Genomic DNA, 8156 nt, shown 5'->3' on the forward strand with positions numbered 1-8156 from the left:
ATTTTTTAAAGATCTATTTATTCATGGGGTGCCTGGGTGGCTCAGTTGGTTAAGCAACTGCCTTCAGCTCAGGTCATGGTCCGAGTCCTGGGATCAAGTCCCACATTGGGCTCCCAGCTCCATGCGGAGTCTGCTTCTCCCTCTGACCTCCCCTCTCATGCTCTCTCTCACTCTGTCTCCCTCTCTCAAAATAAATAAATAAAAATCTTTTAAAAAATCTATTTATTCACTTATTTGAGAGAGACAGAGCATGCATGTGTGAGTGGGGGAAAGGGCAGAGGGAGAATCTCAAGCAGACTCCCCACTGAGGACAGAGCTCAGTGCAGGACTTGATCTCATGACCCATGATCTGAGTTGAAATCAAGAGTCAAATGCTTAACTGACTGCGCCACCTAGATGCCCCATGTCTGTTACTGATTTTTAACCTTATCCCATTATGGTTAGAAAAGATACTCTGTCAGACATTTACATATTTTAATCTACTGAAACTTAACTTGTGGTCTAATCTATCCTGGCAGGTCTCACATGCACTTGAGAAGAATTACATGTTATTGTTGGGCAGAGTTTTCTGTATGTATCTGTTTGATCTGGTTGGTTTATTATATTAAGTACTCTATTTTCTTCTCTATCTCCTGTCTGGTTGTTCTATCCATTGAACATTGTTTTAGAACTGTGTATTTCTACCTTCAGTTCTAATCTATTTTTGATTCATGTATTTAGATGGTTCGATACTGGGAGCTTACTCTAGTAAATATTTTATTAATGTATAATGTCTTTTTTTGTCTCTTATAGATTTTTAAATTAAACATGTAATTTGCCTGATATTCGCATAGCCTCCCTTGCTTTCTTTTGGTTACTATTTACATGAAATCTTTTTTCATACTTTCATTATTAATCTATTTGTGTCTTTGAGGCTAAAGTGAGTCTGTTGTAGCCCTCTCATCTGCCCTGCAATCCTGTCCCTGCACTGACCACTCCTGCTGCCTGCATGGAACCAGCTGCCTGAGCTGCCTGGTGGTGGGCACCGGAGCTTTGGTGAGCCTGAGGAGGCACAGGCTTGCCCCTGGCCTGAAGGTTTGTGTGTCTGTCCCCAGCACTCTGCAAGGCTAGAAAAGGAGGAAGAGCCTGTCCAGAATCCCTGCAAGACAGGAAGAAAGGGGAAATATCAACATGAAAGAACTCTGCAGTGTAAATGAAGGAATGGTGGAAATCGAGGGAAAGCCAAAAGATGAAGCTGAGCCTAAAGATGAAGGAAAACCAGATGAGAAGAGAAATGGAAGTGGAAGGGAAACCAAGGCATGAGGGAAAGCTCCAGAATGAGGGATAGCCAGATGATGAAAGACAACCAGAAGGTGAGAGAAAGCAAGAAAAGCAGGGCAAGTCTGAAAATGAGATAAAAACCACATAGTGAGGGCAAACCAGAATTCCTGGCAAAGGCTGTGACTGAGCCGTGGGCTACCAAAAAGCACCTAGTTGAAGACGATGTGCCCAGAAAAGCAAAAAGAAAAATGGGAGGATGTATGATTCCCCCAAGGACCATCAGGAGGACTTACAGAAAAGGCACTTGGGCAGTGAGGAGATCACGAGAGAATGTGGAGGTACATCAAGGGCTCAGAAAAAGCTAAGAAAAAAACAGAGAATGCATTGTTTTCATTGGATACAAAGAGATGTACAAGACCCATTCACCCCAAAGATGTCAGGAGAGTGAGGGACAGAGGTAAGGAGAAAGGGACCCATATCTTTAATGCCTTCGGCCTTCTATTTTAATTTCTCTGATGAGAGTATTTCTAACCATGCTTTCCATGGCAGGCATTTGCCAGGCTAAATGTTTTGTGTTTTTTTTTTAATTTAACTTAATATTTATTTATTTATATTAGGTTATGTTAATCAACACAGGCTAAGTGTTTTGATGTTAAGCTGACACTTTGCTGTCAGTGTCGCTCTTGTTACCACCAGCCTTTTGATCCAACTACAGTGTTCTCTGTCTTTCAGTAAGGAACGTCCACCAGGTGCATGGAAAAGATGTTCATGGTCCATTATAAAATAACAATAAGAGGAAACCAGTTTCAGAACCCCCACCCCACACACAAAATAAAGTGTGTCTATTGTAGACAGAATATAGATCATGTGGTCTTTATATATTCTGCCAACCTCTGTTTTTTGACTGGAGACTTTAATTGCTCTACATTTCAAGTAATTACTAAGGAGGGACTTACCTCTGTCATTTTTCTATTTGATACAATAGTTTGCTATTGGCCTTATAGCTTTGTCCCTTATGTCCTGCATTACCATTCTTTCATATTTGATTTTTTTTGAGTGAAGTGTTTAAATTCTTTTCTCATTTCCTTTTGTATATATTCTGTAGCTATTTTTCTCTATGGTTGCCATGGGGATTACATTTAACATCCTAAAGTTATAACACCCTCATTTGAATCTATACCAGCTTAACTTCAGTAATTACATAGAAAAACTCTGCTCCTCTACAGCTCTGCCTTCACCCCTTTTGGCTGTTGATGTCACCAAATAACTTTATACATGTGTGCCCCCAAATATAAGCTAATAATTCTTTAAATGCATTAGTGTCTTAAATTGTCTAAAAACAAAATTTGAAATTACAAACCAAAATTACAATAATACTAACTTGTAGACTTTTAGTTTTTTTTTTAATGCATTCATTTTTAAAGATTCTGTGCAAAACAAAAAGTAGAATTACAAACCATTGTTACAATAATACTAGTTTTTGTAATTACCCATGTATTTACCTTTATTGAGATCTTTATTTCTTCATATGGCTTCAGGTTACAGTCTTCATTATACCTTGTGGGATTCACTTGAGCATTTCTTGCAGGGCAAAACTAGTGGTCACATATGTCCTCAACTTCTGTTTATCTGGGAATATCTTAATCCCCCCTTCACTTTGAAAGTCAATTTTGCCAGATATAGAATTCTTAATTAACAGGGTTTTTTTTTTCTTTTAGTACCTTGAATATATCAACCCCCTGCTTTCTGGCCTCCAAAGTTTCTAATGAGAAATCTGCTGAAAATCTTTTTGAGGCTCCCTTGTATATGATAATTCTCTCCTTTCTTGCTGCTTTCCATATTCTCTCATTGTCTTTTGAAAGTTTTATTTTAAAGTGTCTCAGTGTCTATCTATTTGAATTCATCTTACTTAAAGATCACAGAGCTTCTTGGATGTTTATATTCATGTATTACATCACACGTGAGACTCAGTGCTTGATCACAAGACCCTGAGATGATACCTGAGCCCAAACTAAGAGTTGGCCACTAAACCTACTGAAACACTCAGGTGCCCCAGCTGTAACTTTTTATCCAAGCCTTCCCCCTGGAAGTTGCAAGATTTCAATAGGCTCCAGAGTTCCAAAATAGTTATAGCAAAAGATTCTGCCAATGAAATTACCATCTAGGTAGGGAGACTGCTTTCTGCTATTTTCTATTCTTCCATCTTACCAGAATCTGTGTTTGGTTCTTTTTTACATTTCTATCCTTGTTCATATTCTCATTTTGTTCATGCGTTTTTTTTTTCCTGCTTTTCCTTGGTTATTTGTGTTCTTTTATAGTACATTGAGCTTCTTTGAGATGGTTATTTTGAATTCTTTGTAAGGAAAGTCATATATTGTTTCTTTTTTTAAAGTTTTTTGAAAAATTATTTTTATTAACATATAATGTATTATTTGTTTCAGGAGTACAGGTCTGTGAATCATCAGGCTTACACATTTCACAGCCCTTACCATAGCACATAACCTCCCCAACGTCCATAACCCAACCATCTTCTACCTCCCCCCTCCCCGCAACAACCGTCAATTTATTCTATGAGATTTAAGAGTCTCATATGGTTTGTCTCCCTCCTGATCCCATCTTGTTTCATTTTTTCCTTCCCTACCCCCCAAACCCCCTGCCCTGCCTCTCAAATTCCTCATATCAGAGACAGCATATGATAATTGTCTGTCTCTGATTGACTTATTTCACTCAGTATAATACCCTCTAGTTCCATCCACATTGTTGCAAATGGCAATATTTCATTTCTTTTGATGGCTTCATAATATTCCATTGTATATATAAATACCACATCTTCTTTATCCATTCTTCTGTCGATGGATATCTAGGTTCTTTCCATAGTTTGGCTATTGTAGACATTGCCGCTCTAAACATTTGGGTGCATGTGCCCCTTCAAATCACTACATCTGTATCTTTAGGGTAAATACCCAGTAGTGCTATTTCTGGGGCACAGGGTAGCTCTGTTTTCAACATTTTGAGGAACTTCCATACTGTTTTCCAGAGTGGCTGCCCTAGCTTGCATTCTCACCAACAATGTAGGAAGCTTCCCCTTTCTCTGCATCCTTGCCAGCATCTGTCATTTCCTGACTTGTTAATTTTAGCCATTCTGACTGGTGTGAGGTGGTATCTCATTGTAGTTTTGATTTGTATTTCCCTGATGCCGAGTAATGTGGAGCACTTTTTCATGTGTCTGTTGGCCATCTGGATATATTCTTTGCAGAAATGTCTGTTCATGTCCTCTGCATTTCTTGATTGGATTATTTGTTCTTTGGGTGTTGAGTTTGATAAGTTCTTTATAGATTTTGGATACTAACCCTTTATCTGATATGTTATTTGCAAATCTTCTCCCATTCTGTCAGTTGTCTTTTGGTTTTGTTTACTGTTTCCTTCGCTGTACAAAAGCTTTTGTTCTTGACAAAATCCCAACAGTTCATTTTTGCCCTTGCTTCCCTTGCCTTTGGTGATGTTTCTAGGAAGAAGTTGCTGTGGCTGAGGTCGAAGAGGTTGTTGCCTGTGTTCTCCTCAAGGCTTTGATGGATTCTTATCTCACATTAAGGCCTTTCATCCATTTTGAGTCTATTTTTGTATGTGGTGTAAGGACAGGATCCAGTTTCATTTTTCTGCATGTGGCTGTCCAATTTTCCTAGCACAATTTGTTGAAGAGACTATCTTTTTTCCATTGGAAATTCTTTCCTGCTTTGTCAAAGATTAGTTGACCATAGAGTTGGGGCCTATTTCTGGGCTCTCTATTCTGTTCCATTGATCTATGTGTCTGTTTTTGTGCCAGTACTATACTGTCTTGATGATGACAGCTTTGTAATAGAGCTTGGAGTCTGGAATTGTGATGGCACCAACTTTGGCTTTCTTTATCAACATTCCTTGAGCTATTCAGCGTCTTTTCTGGTTACATATAAATTTTAAGATTATTTGTTTCATCTCTTTGAAAAAACTTGATGTTATTTTGATAGGGATTGCATTCAATGTGTAGACTGCTTTAGGTAGCATAGACGTTTTCACAATATTTGTTCTTCCAATCTATGAGCATGGAACGTTTTTCCATTTCTTTATGTCTTCTTCAATTTCTTTCATGACTACTTTATAGTTTTCTGAGTATAGATTCTTTGCCTCTTTGGTTAGGTTTATTCCTAGGTATCTTACGGTTTTTGGTGCAATTGTGAGATTGACTCCTTAATTTCTCTTTTTTCTGTCTTACTGTTGGTGTATAAAATGCAACTGATTTCTGTGCATTGATTTTATATCTTGACACTTTACTGAATTCCTGTACAAGTTCTAGCAGATTTGGAGTGGAGTCTTTTAGGTTTTCCCTATAAAGTATCGTATCATCTGCAAAGAGTGAGAGTTTGACTTCTTTGCTGGTTCAGATGCCTTTAATTTCTTTTTGTTGTTTGATTGCTGAGGCCAGGACTTCTAGTGCTATGTCTAACAACAGTGGTGATGGTGGACATCCCTGCTTTGTTCTGAACTTAGGGGAAAAGTTCTTAATTTTTTCCCGTTGAGAATGATATTTGCGGTGGGTTTTTCAGAGATGGCTTTGATGATATTGAGGTATGTGCCTTCTATCCCTACCCTTTGAAGAGTTTTGATCGAGAAAGGATGCTGTACTTTGTCAAATGCTTTTTCAGCATCTGTTGAGAGTATCATATGGTTCTCGTTCTTTCTTTTATTAATGTATTGTATCACATGATTGATTTGTGGATGTTGAACCAACCTTGCAGCCCAGGAACAAATCCCACTTGGTCATGGTAAATAATCCTTTTAATGTACGATTGGATCTTATTGGCTTATATTTTGGTGAGAATTTTCACATCTGTGTTCATCAAATATGTTGGTCTGTAATTCTCCTTTTTGATGGGGTCTTTGTCTGGTTTTGGGATCAAGGTAATGCTGGCCTCATAAAATGAGTTTGGAAGTTTTTCTTCCAATTTTATTTTTCAGGAGAATAGGTATTAATTCTTCTTTAAATGTTTGGTAGAATTCCCCTGGGAAGCCGTCGGCCCTGGGCTCTTGTTTGTTGGGAGATTTTTGATGACTGCTTCAATCTCCTTACTGGTTATGGGTCTGTTCAGGTTTTCTATTTCTTCCTGGTTCAGTTGTGGTAGTCATATGCCTCTAGGAATGCATCCATTTCTTGGGATTGTCAAATTTGCTGGCATATCATTGCTCATAATATGTTCTTAAAATTGTTTTTATTTATTCGGTGTTGGTTGTGATTTCTCCTCTTTCATTCATGATTTTATTTATTTGGGTCCTTTCTCTTTTCTTTTTGATAAGTCTGGCCAGTGGTTTATCAATCTTATTAATTTTATCCAAAAAGCAGCTCCTATTGATTGATTCTATCAATGAATAGAACAAATTTTTTGATTTGTTCTACTGTTTTTTTGGTTTCTATTTCATTGATTTCTGCTCAATCTTTATTATTTCTCTTCTCCTGCTGGGTTTAGATTTTCTTTGCAGTTCTTTCTTTAGCTCCTTTAGGTGTACGGTGAGGTTGTGTACTTGAGACCTTTCTTGTTTTTTTGAGAAAGGCTTGTATCGCTATATACTTTCCTCTCAGGACTGCCTTTGCTGTGTCCCACAGATTTTGAACAGTTGTGTTTTCATTTTCATTTGTTTCCATGAATTTTTTCAATTCTTCTTTAATTTCCTGGTTGACCCATTCATTCTTTAGTAGGATGCTCTTTAACCTCCATGTATTTGAGTTCTTTCCAACTTTCCTTTTGTGGTTGAGTACTAGTTTCAAAGCATTGTGGTCTGAAAATATGCAGGGAATGATGCCAATCTTTTGGTACTGGTTGAGACCTGATTTGTGACCCAGGATGTGATCTATTCTGGAGAATATTCCATGTGCACTAGAGAAGAATGTGTATTCTGTTGCTTTGGGATGGAATGTTCTGAATATATCTGTGATGTCCATCTGGTCCAGTGTGTCATTTAGAGCCTTTATTTCCTTGTTGATCTTTTGCTTGGATGATCTGTCCATTTCAGTGAGGGAAGTGTTAAAGTCCCCTACTATTATTGTATTATTGTTGATGTGTTTCTTTGATTTTGTTATTAATTGGTTTATATAATTGGTTGCTCCCATGTTAGGGGCATAGATATTTTAAATTGTTAGATCTTCTTGTCGGACAGACCCTTTACATATGATATAGTGTTCTTCCTCATCTCTTATTATAGTGTTTGGCATAAAATATAATTTATCTGATATAAGGATTGCCACCACAGCTTTCTTTTGATGTCCATTAGCATGGTAAATTGTTTTCCACCCCCTCACTTTAAATCTGGAGGTGTCTTTGGGTCTAAAATGAGTTTCTTGCAGACAGCATATTGATGGATTTTTTTTTAATCCATTCTGATATCCTGAGTCTTTTAATTGGGGCAATTAGCCAATTTACATTCAGGGTAACTATTGAAAGTAATGAATTTAGTGCCATTGTATTGCCTGTAAGGTGACTGTTACTGTATATTGTCTCTGTTCCTTTTTGGTCTACTACTTTTAGCCTCTCTCTTTGTTTAGAGGACCCCTTTCAATATTTCCTGTAGTGCTGGCTTGGTGTTTGCAAATTCTTTTAATTTTTGTTTGTCCTATAAGATTTTTATCTCCCCTTCTATTCTCAATGACAGCCTAGCTGGATATAGTATTCTTGGCTGCATATTTATCTCACTGAGTGCCCTAAATATATCATGTCAGTTCTTCCTGGCCTGCCAGGTCTCTGTGGATAAGTCTGCTGCCAATCTAATATTTCTACTATTATATGTTACAGACTTCTTGTCCTGAGCTGCTTTCAGGATTTTCTCTTTGTCACTAAGACTTGTAAGTTCTACTATTAGATGATGGGGTG

At 37.6% G+C, this 8156-nt stretch overlaps 1 pseudogene; it reads left to right on the top strand.

Moving 5' to 3' along the window:
* The first annotated feature begins 1170 nt into the window (after positions 1-1170).
* LOC116878312 lies at positions 1171-1708 on the top strand (annotated as a pseudogene).
* The last annotated feature ends 6448 nt before the right edge of the window (positions 1709-8156 follow it).

This window comes from Lontra canadensis, unplaced genomic scaffold, assembly GCF_010015895.1.
Source record: "Lontra canadensis isolate GAN:19392208 unplaced genomic scaffold, GSC_riverotter_1.0 scaffold57, whole genome shotgun sequence".
In the NCBI taxonomy this organism is placed as follows: domain Eukaryota; kingdom Metazoa; phylum Chordata; class Mammalia; order Carnivora; family Mustelidae; genus Lontra; species Lontra canadensis.